Source organism: Dromaius novaehollandiae, chromosome 15 (genome assembly GCF_036370855.1).
Source record: "Dromaius novaehollandiae isolate bDroNov1 chromosome 15, bDroNov1.hap1, whole genome shotgun sequence".
Lineage (NCBI taxonomy): Eukaryota > Metazoa > Chordata > Aves > Casuariiformes > Dromaiidae > Dromaius > Dromaius novaehollandiae.
Window position 1 is genome coordinate 23652595 of NC_088112.1, and position 13880 is coordinate 23666474.

The 13880-nt window shown below is 61.1% G+C and overlaps 1 long non-coding RNA gene across 1 annotated transcript; it reads left to right on the forward strand.

Annotated features, from left to right (window-relative positions):
* Nucleotides 1-7005: 7005 nt before the first annotated feature.
* Nucleotides 7006-8300, forward strand: LOC135330050 (uncharacterized). The gene is made up of 2 exons (XR_010391811.1): nucleotides 7006-7164; nucleotides 7299-8300. It is a non-coding gene; the product is annotated as an uncharacterized LOC135330050 (long non-coding RNA).
* Nucleotides 8301-13880: the final 5580 nt, after the last annotated feature.

Genomic DNA, 13880 nt, shown 5'->3' on the forward strand with positions numbered 1-13880 from the left:
TTCGGCGCGGCATGCCGGGAGCAGTAGTCTTCCGGCACTGGGCTTCCGGTGGGGCATGGTTGTTCTGAGCGCGGCATGCTGGGAGCGGTAGTCTTCCGTCACTGGGCTTCCGGGCGGCCATGTTGCTTGGCATGGCATGCCGGGAGCAGTAGTCTTCCGGCACTGGGCTTCCGGGCCGCCCTTTTCGCGTGCACGGTATGCTGGGAGGTGTAGTCTTCTCAGGCGGGGCTACTGGGTGACCATGCTGCGCCTCTCGAGGTGGCCCCGCGGGGGGGGCGGCGGCGGCAGGTCCCTGCCAGCGGGGTTCCCAGCAGGCGGCCGCGTGGCAGGCCAGGAGCTGTAGTGCCCGCTGGGTCTGTTCCTTACTGGACATGTGTCACTCACGCCTGAGTCCCCACAGGTCACGGGGGACAGTGGAATGCCCCTGTTTTTCCCCGGTACAGGGCAGGAAGTGTTTTCCATCTCCAATGGTGTTGCCAGACAACCTTGGAAGCTCAGAAAGAGTGTTCCTGCTGTTTAAACTAGGCAGATGAGGAGAACCCCCCCCCCCATTTCCTGGGAGGAAATAATTCTTTAATCAAGGCCATGCTAGAAGTGCTAAAGCCTTAAAGAAATAGTAAATCAAAATGTTTTGTTTTCTATGTAGACGTTGCCAATTTAGCAAAGGAATTCGAGGTATCCCCGAACTGAACTGTCCTCATTATAATACAAGAAAATCACGCCCATAGGTCAGAAAGACCTGTGCCCGGGTGAAGACCCCTCCCCTGAGCATGCGTAGTTTTAAAATGGTGTGTAAGCAATATTAGAATTGTATGTAAATCACTAACCAACCGGTGTAAGAGGGAAAGTTGCAAACCTTGCAACTTGTATAAATGCTACTTGGAAAGCCGGGGCGGGGGGGGAAGTTGCGCTTGATTTGTGGGGAAAACACCGAGCAGCCAGGCTTGCACAACTCTGAAATAAATAAGCAAATGTCTCTCCTGAGCGTGTCATTATTGGCTTAGTGCACAGCGGGCAACGAATCCGCTTTTCGGACAGCAGCGTGACCAGGCAGGGTTGTCCCCGGGGGCTGGGGCTGTCCCTCTTGGAAATGGGGAGGGCGGGAAGAGTAGGAGGGGTGCTGCGGGCTCCTGGGGGTCGTAGCTTTGCTCAGGATTGGGGCCGGTTAGGCAGCTGCTGGGAGGAGTGGCGGTGCTGGGAGGGCACGGTGCGGAGCTGTCCTGCTGTGCAGCGCAAGGGAAAGTCGACCAGCACCGTTGCTGTCCGAGGACCCTGGAACAGCCCGAGAGACCCTGGAACAGCCACCCCACGGACACCGTGTCACTGCCTCACAAGGCCACTGCATGCAGGTACGTTTGACTACATCCGGCAGAAGAAATGTAAGCCGAAGGATCAGGGCAAATAGCTGCTTGTCTAGGTTTGTTACCTAGCGACGCACTGGCAAAGCTTTTTATGAACACCTGTACTCGATCGAGTGCGTATTCATTCTGTGAATACTGCCAGACCGCGTACGTCACTGATGCTTTAAAGCAAGTCCGTGGCGCTGGGGTAGCACGTGTAGTGGAGGCTAAATGCAATAATACCTCGTTTTGATGTTGTTCTCTTATACGAAAGCACTTGGAGCAGATTAAGACATTTCTCGTCCTATTTTGTTTATTGAGTGGGCCCTGATACTGGGGAGAAGCTGCCGTGAAGCAGACCTAGTAGTCAGCTTCCTTAGAGAAGGCGTCTTGTCCTGTATTTGAGGGCTTCCGGTACGTTTTGACAGACAGTAGTGAGTGACGGGTTTCCTTTGGACCCCCCGGGGAGCAGAAAGTTCTGCCGGGAAGGCAAAATGTTTCTTGCGGCTGGGTTGGAAGAAGCTGGCTGCTGATGCAAGGCAGTGACAATTCTGGGGAGTCGCGGGAAGTTTTGAAAAGACGGTCGTTCCCTTTTCTAGAAGGCTATGCACTTCGGTTCCTAATAGCTGTAGTAATGAAGCCAGGTAAGCGTTCGGGAGGAGCCCAAGCCACTTTTGTCTAGCGAGTATTTTGCAAGGGGGGCAGGAAAGCGCTGTGCCCTGCTCCTTGCTGCCCTCGCGTGTCTGAAAGGCGGCACTGCACGCGGGAGGGGGGGCACGCTCACGGCTGCCCTCGCGTGTCGACAAGGCAGCACTGCAGCCGCCGGCGGCCACCGCTGCGTACGAAGACCGTTGCGGGCAGCCGGCGCACACGTGCGCGCTGCCGGTCGCCGTGTTGGCCGCTACTCTGCGCTCTCTCGGGGACGGGTAAGCGCAGGGGCCGCGCTCGTGCCCCCTGCCCGGTGCTCACGGACCGGGAGCGCTTTTCCCGAGAGGGCTTTTCCTTCTCGGTGCTTCCTGGGGGCGCGGGGACGGGCAGTGCCGTCTCGGAGCTGCTCCGCGGCGCTCTCTCCCCGGGGCAGCCCCAGCGCCTGCTCGCTGATCCCCGCCGCTCTCTCGGGCGCGGGCAGAGCAGCCTCGGGGCGCTCGCTGCTCGGCCTGAGCGCCGGGGTGGCGCGGCGGGCTGCGGTTGGCGCGCGGGAGCCGGCCGGCTGCAGCGCGGCGCTGCGACCACGCGAGGGTGGGGCCATTGCGGGTCTGGGCTGCCTCGCGCTGCGCTCCCCCGCCCCTCGCGCTGCGCTCCCCCCGCCCCTCGCGCTGCGCTCCCCTCGCGCTCCGCTCCCCCCGCCCCTCGCGCTCCCCCCGCCCCTCGCGCTCCCCCCGCCCCTCGCGCTCCGCTCCCCCCGCCCCTCGCGCTCCCACCGCCCCTCGCGCTCCCCCCGCCCCTCGCGCTCCGCTCCCCCCGCCCCTCGCGCTCCGCTCCCCCCGCCCCTCGCGCTCCGCTCCCCCCGCCCCTCCCGCGCGGTCCTGGGCCGCGCACGCGCGGTGCGGCGGCGCGAGCCCTGGGCGGCCGGCGCACGCGCGGTGCGGCGGCGCGAGCCCTGGGCGGCCGGCGCACGCGCGGTGCGGCGGCGCGAGCCCTGGGCGGCCGGCGCACGCGCGGTGCGGCGGCGCGAGCCCTGGGCGGCCGGCGCACGCGCGGTGCGGCGGCGGGCAAGATGGCGGCGAGCAGGGCGGGTGTTTTGGCTGGACGGCGGCGGGCGAGGGCAGAGGCGGCCTGGAGTCGAGCATGTGGGGGCCGCGGTGAGGCGAGGCGAGGTGAGGCGAGCGTGTGCCTTCGGGTGGCCGCGGGTGTCGGGCTGTGTCCTGCCAGCCGGGGCCGTCGCTGCGTGGAGGCGGCGGGGCGGGGGGGGGGGTAGTCGGGCCGGGGGCCGCGCCGCGCCGCGCCGCGCCGGGTCTGCGCGGCGCCGGGTCTGCCGGAGCGCGGCTCTGACTCTCCCTTTTGCGTGTGTCGCCTGTAGGGCCCCGGTTCCTCCCCAGCGCGGGCCGGGGCGTGCGCTCGCCCCTGCGGACGCAGCCTGGAGGAGTGTGTGTGGGGTGTCTGCGCGGGGGTCTGGATGTCTCTAGCAGCGGCACGGCAGCCTGATGCCTCCTCTCGTCTGGGACGCGGGGTCCTTGGGGAGTTCCCTGCTGCCTCCTCTGGCGTTCTCTGCGAGCTCATAGATCCCTCCACCTCCTCTCCCTCCCACCCCCCCGCTCCCCTGTCTGGTGGGGTGGGAGACCGGTGGCTGCTCCCGCCGAGCTGAGAGCCACGTAGGGCACCCCTATGTGCTCACTACGCATCTGGGATGGCACCCCTGCCCTGAGGGCCCCGCAGAGTCCCACCCTTCCTGCAACCAGCCCCCCCAGAGCCATTAAACCACCCACAAATCCTGCCCCAACACCCCCACAGGCCCCAAAACGCCTCTGAGCCCTGCCGCAATGTTGTCACTGACTCCAGACCTTCCCCTGCACTCTGTGCAAGGCCCCAAACATTCCTCAAACTGCTGCCAGACCCAGTCCCCGCAGCAGTGAGGCGTTCTAACAAAGATGGGGTGCGATCTGCGTCTCCGCCTCGACTCAGTCCCGCTTTAGAGAAACAGGAACTTAGAGCACTTCCTGGTGAAGAGTGTTGACGGGTGAATGTGCGGATGACAAAGAGACTTTTCTCTCTTTTCTTCTGAGCCGCCTCTCAGAAGCCTCTGTGTGTGCGCGATGTGGCTGATCTGGTATAATCGTGCTGTGCGCAGTGCTTAAGGAGAACATTGCCCTAAAATGGAGGGCTAAGGAATAGCCTAAAAAACCTAAAAGGCTCGGGAAGAGCCAAAGAGAACACCGATGGGCTCTGGGAAGCCCCAGTGATGCTAGCGAAAACAGCGTGGCTTTTAGGCACCTCCTCAGAGCAGCAGCAATGTCTCGCTCCAGCCTATGGGACAATGGGGACTCTTAATTACCGCCTTGAATTACCACAAGTGTTGCAAAAGCAGAAGGGACTAGGGAGCATGCAGAGCAGGTTATGGACTATATGTCAAGTTTAAACAAGCAACAAGCCCCTCTGCAAACAGAAACAGGTTTAGCCCTAAGTAATAGACGAAGGTAGCTGTGAGTAACGTGAAGCGAAGCGGTGACGTCAGTCACCCCGAAAGCCTCGGAGAAGCGGTCTGAAAATCTGGTACCCTCGCGGCCTCGGCAGTCTTTTTGGTTTGTTTGGCAGGGTAGCCCACCGAAGGGGGACATCTCGAAGAGAAGCAGCAAGACCTGGGGATCCGGTGGTTCATTTTGGTCGTCGCCTGTGAGGCCAGCATGCAAGAGTAAGAGGAAGCTAGGAGCAGTCTCAGAAAGGTAATAGGTTTGAAAGGGAGACAGGCAAATCGAGGGCTGTCGTTCCTCCACGTAGTTAAAGACCGAGAGAGTTGTCGGTTAAGCGCATGCATACGAGGGTTTGCGAACAGTAACAATAACACTGAAGCGGAATAAAAATAAGGTTTCGTGGAAGATGGCGTTAGGAAGGTATTAGGCGACGTGCCCGCCTGCCTAATAACCTAGCCCTAATTGCTGCGTGTAACGTTTCCAGACCGTTTACCCTGCAACGTATGGTGCAAAGTGCCGTATTAAGACCTTTCCCTTAAGGAAAAGAAGAAGAAAAAAAGAAAAAAAAGGGGGAAAAAGAAAACAGGGTAAAGAGAAAAAGATCGTGCATAAACCTAAGCGTTTCACTGGAAGTAAAACGCGAGTTTATCGCTTCCTTACAGAGATGGAACCAAGGACAGCAAATGCTGACGAGGAGAAGAGACGGACGAGCGTTTGCTTGCGGTTAATACCGAAGGGACGGGATGAAACAAGGAAGCCAGAATGCAGCGGCCCCTCGATATCACCAGGAACTGCTACAGGAGGAGGCGTTCTGGCACGGGTAACTAGGGTAAGTATGGCTAATGACCGTTAGCAGTTATTTCGGCCTCCCCGAGGCAGCGCTGAGGACTGAGTAACCCGTTCCTACCCTGTGGCTGCTGTTGCCTGTATCTGCCTTAGCTTTGCTTTGGCTGTTTCTCTTTTGTTTTGTTATCGTACACGCAGCTACGGAAAGGAATAGATGTCATACTTACTTTTTTAGATTAATTGCCACGGCTGAAGTTGAAGAGACCAAGAAACGTAAGCCCCGAAGGGGCACATCTTGAAGAGAGGGGGCTAGACCTAGCGATCCAGTTGTTCGTTTTGGTCGTCGCCTGTGAGGCCAGCATGCAAGAGTAAGAGGAAGCTAGGAGCAGTCTCAAAAAGGTAATAGGTTTGAAAGGGAGACAGGCAAATCGAGGGCTGTCGTTCCTCCACGTAGTTAAAGACCGAGAGAGTTGTCGGTTAAGCGCATGCATACGAGGGTTTGCGAACAGTAACAATAACACTGAAGCGGAATAAAAATAAGGTTTCGTGGAAGATGGCGTTAGGAAGGTATTAGGCGACGTGCCCGCCTGCCTAATAACCTAGCCCTAATTGCTGCGTGTAACGTTTCCAGACCGTTTACCCTGCAACGTATGGTGCAAAGTGCCGTATTAAGACCTTTCCCTTAAGGAAAAGAAGAAGAAAAAAAGAAAAAAAAGGGGGAAAAAGAAAACAGGGTAAAGAGAAAAAGATCGTGCATAAACCTAAGCGTTTCACTGGAAGTAAAACGCGAGTTTATCGCTTCCTTACAGAGATGGAACCAAGGACAGCAAATGCTGACGAGGAGAAGAGACGGACGAGCGTTTGCTTGCGGTTAATACCGAAGGGACGGGATGAAACAAGGAAGCCAGAATGCAGCGGCCCCTCGATATCACCAGGAACTGCTGCAGGAGGAGGCGTTCTGGCACGGGTAACTAGGGTAAGTATGGCTAATGACCGTTAGCAGTTATTTCGGCCTCCCCGAGGCAGCGCTGAGGACTGAGTAACCCGTTCCTACCCTGTGGCTGCTGTTGCCTGTATCTGCCTTAGCTTTGCTTTGGCTGTTTCCTCTTTTGTTTTGTTATCGTACACGCAGCTACGGAAAGGAATAGATGTCATACTTACTTTTTTAGATTAATTGCCACGGCTGAAGTTGAAGAGACCAAGAAACGTAAGCCCCGAAGGGGCACATCTTGAAGAGAGGGGGCTAGACCTAGCGATCCAGTTGTTCGTTTTGGTCGTCGCCTGTGAGGCCAGCATGCAAGAGTAAGAGGAAGCTAGGAGCAGTCTCAAAAAGGTAATAGGTTTGAAAGGGAGACAGGCAAATCGAGGGCTGTCGTTCCTCCACGTAGTTAAAGACCGAGAGAGTTGTCGGTTAAGCGCATGCATACGAGGGTTTGCGAACAGTAACAATAACACTGAAGCGGAATAAAAATAAGGTTTCGTGGAAGATGGCGTTAGGAAGGTATTAGGCGACGTGCCCGCCTGCCTAATAACCTAGCCCTAATTGCTGCGTGTAACGTTTCCAGACCGTTTACCCTGCAACGTATGGTGCAAAGTGCCGTATTAAGACCTTTCCCTTAAGGAAAAGAAGAAGAAAAAAAGAAAAAAAAGGGGGAAAAAGAAAACAGGGTAAAGAGAAAAAGATCGTGCATAAACCTAAGCGTTTCACTGGAAGTAAAACGCGAGTTTATCGCTTCCTTACAGAGATGGAACCAAGGACAGCAAATGCTGACGAGGAGAAGAGACGGACGAGCGTTTGCTTGCGGTTAATACCGAAGGGACGGGATGAAACAAGGAAGCCAGAATGCAGCGGCCCCTCGATATCACCAGGAACTGCTGCAGGAGGAGGCGTTCTGGCACGGGTAACTAAGGTAAGTATGGCTAATGACCGTTAGCAGTTATTTCGGCCTCCCCGAGGCAGCGCTGAGGACTAAGTAACCTGAGGGGCTCTGGCCTGGGTTAGGGCAGAAGTGCAGGCAGGCGGGATCAGGCATTTTCCTCTCAGCTCTCCGAGCTGAATCCTAGCCCTGAAGGAAAAAGCACTGGGGGAAGGCTACTCGGACACCTGCCACGTCGAGGGCAGGGGCAGGAGCTGACCCTTCCCCGACGGATGGACGGACGGACAGACGCTGGTGCGGCGGTGACTCTTTGGATATCGTAGGTAAGGGGAGGCACGCTGGTGCCGAGCTCCAGGGCGGTTTGCCTGAACACGATGCCCGGGGCAGGAGGTTACGCATTGTGTCCGGGGCTGGGAGCTGGTCCCCGAGTCCCATGTACTTGGGAGTGCCTGCGCTTGCCAGGGAGCCCGGTGCTGTTCCCAGAGCTGCGGGGAATTTCCCTTGCGTTGCCTGGACCCTCGGGGCTCTTGGGGGTGTTTCCCCTCATCGCAAGGGCAGCCAGAGCCCCTCCAGGGCTGCGTGAGGTCCCCGAACCGCTCCCGGATTTGCTTTTGGCACTCCGCAGTGTCGCTCGTGTGCCTGGGGCAGCCTGCAGGCGCCATCCTGTCAGCCGCGTTGAGCCCTGCGGCGTGCCTGGTGACCCCTCTGGTGTGCGCCAAGGCCCTTCCTCTGTATTTTGGTCTGCCCCAGAGCCCTGCACTTGCCCTCTGATGCCCTCAGGACCCCTCAGTTCACATTCTGGGTTGCCCCCGAGCCTTCTGCGTGCCTTTCGGTGCGCCCCGTGGCCCCGTGTGTGTTTTGCGGCACGCCGCAGAGGTCTGTTTAGCTTTTTCTCCTGTCCTGGAGTTTTCTGGGTGCTTCTGGGTGTGCCCCAGGGCCCTCCTTTTGGTGCCCCCAGAGTCACTCTGTTTGCTCTATCGTTGTTCTTTTTTTTTTTTTTTTTTTTTTTTTTTTTCCTTGACTTGTGTTGCACCCAGAGCTCTCGATTTGTTCTCTTGTGCTCCGCATACTCCCCTTTCCGCACTCTACACCCCAGGCAGGGCTCTCCCTTCAGCTCTCAGCAAGCTGCTGTCAGGAGAGTGGGGGTGCCTCTGCTGCCCTGGCAGCCCCAGCTGTCCCTGAAGGGGCTGATGGCCAGGCCCCCTGCCCAGTTCCTGCAGGCCCACAGCTGCGGGCCCTGGGGCTGAGATGAATGCCAGGGGGAGCTGGGTGGCAGGACAGGCCCCAGGTGGGGCTGATGGCAAGGGCAGGCCCACATTTGGGGGCTGGGGCCGCAGTTGGGGGGAGCTGGCGCTGGGGCAGGAGCTGGGCAGCGGAGCTGCCACGGAGCACGGCCCTTCGGGACCAGCCCGGCGGCCGCCCCGCGGAGGAGGTGAGCAGGGCCGGGGGAGGCGCGCTGCAGGCTGCGGGTCCCGCATGTGCCGGGGGTCCCGGCGGCTGGGAGTGTCCCGGGGCCACGGAGGCGGGGGGAGGAAGGGGGTGCGCCGGGGCTGTGGTGCGGTTTACTGCGCGGTCGGAGGAGCGCGGGGGGGGGTCTCCTGTGTCAGCTCGGGAGCGTGTCGGGGAGCGGGGGGAGGAGGGTCGTGGAGGGGCGGGGGCAGTGTCGGAGCTGAGGCGGGGCCGGTCGCGGGGGTGTCGGGGGAGCCCCGGGCCGGTGGTGGGGCTGGCGGGGCCGCGCTCGGGGCTCTGCGGCCGTTTCCGGGGCGACAGGGGGGAAGGGGAAGGGGGGCGGGACGGAAAGGAACGGAATGTGCCGAGGGTCAAAGGTGCCCCAGCGCTGCGGGTGGGGGGCGGGAGTTGGGGTGCGGGACTGCGGGGAGCCGTAGCTTTCGGCGCGGCATGCCGGGAGCAGTAGTCTTCCGGCACTGGGCTTCCGGTGGGGCATGGTTGTTCTGAGCGCGGCATGCTGGGAGCGGTAGTCTTCCGTCACTGGGCTTCCGGGCGGCCATGTTGCTTGGCATGGCATGCCGGGAGCAGTAGTCTTCCGGCACTGGGCTTCCGGGCCGCCCTTTTCGCGTGCACGGTATGCTGGGAGGTGTAGTCTTCTCAGGCGGGGCTACTGGGTGACCATGCTGCGCCTCTCGAGGTGGCCCCGCGGGGGGGGCGGCGGCGGCAGGTCCCTGCCAGCGGGGTTCCCAGCAGGCGGCCGCGTGGCAGGCCAGGAGCTGTAGTGCCCGCTGGGTCTGTTCCTTACTGGACATGTGTCACTCACGCCTGAGTCCCCACAGGTCACGGGGGACAGTGGAATGCCCCTGTTTTTCCCCGGTACAGGGCAGGAAGTGTTTTCCATCTCCAATGGTGTTGCCAGACAACCTTGGAAGCTCAGAAAGAGTGTTCCTGCTGTTTAAACTAGGCAGATGAGGAGAACCCCCCCCCCCATTTCCTGGGAGGAAATAATTCTTTAATCAAGGCCATGCTAGAAGTGCTAAAGCCTTAAAGAAATAGTAAATCAAAATGTTTTGTTTTCTATGTAGACGTTGCCAATTTAGCAAAGGAATTCGAGGTATCCCCGAACTGAACTGTCCTCATTATAATACAAGAAAATCACGCCCATAGGTCAGAAAGACCTGTGCCCGGGTGAAGACCCCTCCCCTGAGCATGCGTAGTTTTAAAATGGTGTGTAAGCAATATTAGAATTGTATGTAAATCACTAACCAACCGGTGTAAGAGGGAAAGTTGCAAACCTTGCAACTTGTATAAATGCTACTTGGAAAGCCGGGGCGGGGGGGGAAGTTGCGCTTGATTTGTGGGGAAAACACCGAGCAGCCAGGCTTGCACAACTCTGAAATAAATAAGCAAATGTCTCTCCTGAGCGTGTCATTATTGGCTTAGTGCACAGCGGGCAACGAATCCGCTTTTCGGACAGCAGCGTGACCAGGCAGGGTTGTCCCCGGGGGCTGGGGCTGTCCCTCTTGGAAATGGGGAGGGCGGGAAGAGTAGGAGGGGTGCTGCGGGCTCCTGGGGGTCGTAGCTTTGCTCAGGATTGGGGCCGGTTAGGCAGCTGCTGGGAGGAGTGGCGGTGCTGGGAGGGCACGGTGCGGAGCTGTCCTGCTGTGCAGCGCAAGGGAAAGTCGACCAGCACCGTTGCTGTCCGAGGACCCTGGAACAGCCCGAGAGACCCTGGAACAGCCACCCCACGGACACCGTGTCACTGCCTCACAAGGCCACTGCATGCAGGTACGTTTGACTACATCCGGCAGAAGAAATGTAAGCCGAAGGATCAGGGCAAATAGCTGCTTGTCTAGGTTTGTTACCTAGCGACGCACTGGCAAAGCTTTTTATGAACACCTGTACTCGATCGAGTGCGTATTCATTCTGTGAATACTGCCAGACCGCGTACGTCACTGATGCTTTAAAGCAAGTCCGTGGCGCTGGGGTAGCACGTGTAGTGGAGGCTAAATGCAATAATACCTCGTTTTGATGTTGTTCTCTTATACGAAAGCACTTGGAGCAGATTAAGACATTTCTCGTCCTATTTTGTTTATTGAGTGGGCCCTGATACTGGGGAGAAGCTGCCGTGAAGCAGACCTAGTAGTCAGCTTCCTTAGAGAAGGCGTCTTGTCCTGTATTTGAGGGCTTCCGGTACGTTTTGACAGACAGTAGTGAGTGACGGGTTTCCTTTGGACCCCCCGGGGAGCAGAAAGTTCTGCCGGGAAGGCAAAATGTTTCTTGCGGCTGGGTTGGAAGAAGCTGGCTGCTGATGCAAGGCAGTGACAATTCTGGGGAGTCGCGGGAAGTTTTGAAAAGACGGTCGTTCCCTTTTCTAGAAGGCTATGCACTTCGGTTCCTAATAGCTGTAGTAATGAAGCCAGGTAAGCGTTCGGGAGGAGCCCAAGCCACTTTTGTCTAGCGAGTATTTTGCAAGGGGGGCAGGAAAGCGCTGTGCCCTGCTCCTTGCTGCCCTCGCGTGTCTGAAAGGCGGCACTGCACGCGGGAGGGGGGGCACGCTCACGGCTGCCCTCGCGTGTCGACAAGGCAGCACTGCAGCCGCCGGCGGCCACCGCTGCGTACGAAGACCGTTGCGGGCAGCCGGCGCACACGTGCGCGCTGCCGGTCGCCGTGTTGGCCGCTACTCTGCGCTCTCTCGGGGACGGGTAAGCGCAGGGGCCGCGCTCGTGCCCCCTGCCCGGTGCTCACGGACCGGGAGCGCTTTTCCCGAGAGGGCTTTTCCTTCTCGGTGCTTCCTGGGGGCGCGGGGACGGGCAGTGCCGTCTCGGAGCTGCTCCGCGGCGCTCTCTCCCCGGGGCAGCCCCAGCGCCTGCTCGCTGATCCCCGCCGCTCTCTCGGGCGCGGGCAGAGCAGCCTCGGGGCGCTCGCTGCTCGGCCTGAGCGCCGGGGTGGCGCGGCGGGCTGCGGTTGGCGCGCGGGAGCCGGCCGGCTGCAGCGCGGCGCTGCGACCACGCGAGGGTGGGGCCATTGCGGGTCTGGCCTGCCTCGCGCTGCGCTCCCCCCGCCCCTGGCGCTGCGCTCCCCCCGCCCCTCGCGCTGCGCTCCCCCCGCCCCTGGCGCTGCGCTCCCCCCGCCCCTCGCGCTGCGCTCCCCCCGCCCCTCGCGCTCCCCCCGCCCCTCGCGCTCCGCTCCCCCCGCCCCTCGCGCTCCGCTCCCCCCGCCCCTCGCGCTCCGCTCCCCCGCCCCTCGCGCTGCGCTCCCCCCCGCCCCTCGCGCTGCGCTCCCCCCGCCCCTCGCGCTGCGCTCCCCCCGCCCCTCGCGCTGCGCTCCCCTCGCGCTCCGCTCCCCCCGCCCCTCGCGCTCCGCTCCCCCGCCCCTCGCGCTGCGCTCCCCCCGCCCCTCGCGCTGCGCTCCCCCCGCCCCTCGCGCTCCGCTCCCCCCGCCCCTCGCGCTCCGCTCCCCCCGCCCCTCGCGCTCCGCTCCCCCCGCCCCTCGCGCTCCGCTCCCCCCGCCCCTCGCGCTCCGCTCCCCCCGCCCCTCGCGCTCCGCTCCCCCCGCCCCTCCCGCGCGGTCCTGGGCCGCGCACGCGCGGTGCGGCGGCGCGAGCCCTGGGCGGCCGGCGCACGCGCGGTGCGGCGGCGCGAGCCCTGGGCGGCCGGCGCACGCGCGGTGCGGCGGCGCGAGCCCTGGGCGGCCGGCGCACGCGCGGTGCGGCGGCGCGAGCCCTGGGCGGCCGGCGCACGCGCGGTGCGGCGGCGGGCAAGATGGCGGCGAGCAGGGCGGGTGTTTTGGCTGGACGGCGGCGGGCGAGGGCAGAGGCGGCCTGGAGTCGAGCATGTGGGGGCCGCGGTGAGGCGAGGCGAGGTGAGGCGAGCGTGTGCCTTCGGGTGGCCGCGGGTGTCGGGCTGTGTCCTGCCAGCCGGGGCCGTCGCTGCGTGGAGGCGGCGGGGCGGGGGGGGGGGTAGTCGGGCCGGGGGCCGCGCCGCGCCGCGCCGCGCCGGGTCTGCGCGGCGCCGGGTCTGCCGGAGCGCGGCTCTGACTCTCCCTTTTGCGTGTGTCGCCTGTAGGGCCCCGGTTCCTCCCCAGCGCGGGCCGGGGCGTGCGCTCGCCCCTGCGGACGCAGCCTGGAGGAGTGTGTGTGGGGTGTCTGCGCGGGGGTCTGGATGTCTCTAGCAGCGGCACGGCAGCCTGATGCCTCCTCTCGTCTGGGACGCGGGGTCCTTGGGGAGTTCCCTGCTGCCTCCTCTGGCGTTCTCTGCGAGCTCATAGATCCCTCCACCTCCTCTCCCTCCCACCCCCCCGCTCCCCTGTCTGGTGGGGTGGGAGACCGGTGGCTGCTCCCGCCGAGCTGAGAGCCACGTAGGGCACCCCTATGTGCTCACTACGCATCTGGGATGGCACCCCTGCCCTGAGGGCCCCGCAGAGTCCCACCCTTCCTGCAACCAGCCCCCCCAGAGCCATTAAACCACCCACAAATCCTGCCCCAACACCCCCACAGGCCCCAAAACGCCTCTGAGCCCTGCCGCAATGTTGTCACTGACTCCAGACCTTCCCCTGCACTCTGTGCAAGGCCCCAAACATTCCTCAAACTGCTGCCAGACCCAGTCCCCGCAGCAGTGAGGCGTTCTAACAAAGATGGGGTGCGATCTGCGTCTCCGCCTCGACTCAGTCCCGCTTTAGAGAAACAGGAACTTAGAGCACTTCCTGGTGAAGAGTGTTGACGGGTGAATGTGCGGATGACAAAGAGACTTTTCTCTCTTTTCTTCTGAGCCGCCTCTCAGAAGCCTCTGTGTGTGCGCGATGTGGCTGATCTGGTATAATCGTGCTGTGCGCAGTGCTTAAGGAGAACATTGCCCTAAAATGGAGGGCTAAGGAATAGCCTAAAAAACCTAAAAGGCTCGGGAAGAGCCAAAGAGAACACCGATGGGCTCTGGGAAGCCCCAGTGATGCTAGCGAAAACAGCGTGGCTTTTAGGCACCTCCTCAGAGCAGCAGCAATGTCTCGCTCCAGCCTATGGGACAATGGGGACTCTTAATTACCGCCTTGAATTACCACAAGTGTTGCAAAAGCAGAAGGGACTAGGGAGCATGCAGAGCAGGTTATGGACTATATGTCAAGTTTAAACAAGCAACAAGCCCCTCTGCAAACAGAAACAGGTTTAGCCCTAAGTAATAGACGAAGGTAGCTGTGAGTAACGTGAAGCGAAGCGGTGACGTCAGTCACCCCGAAAGCCTCGGAGAAGCGGTCTGAAAATCTGGTACCCTCGCGGCCTCGGCAGTCTTTTTGGTTTGTTTGGCAGG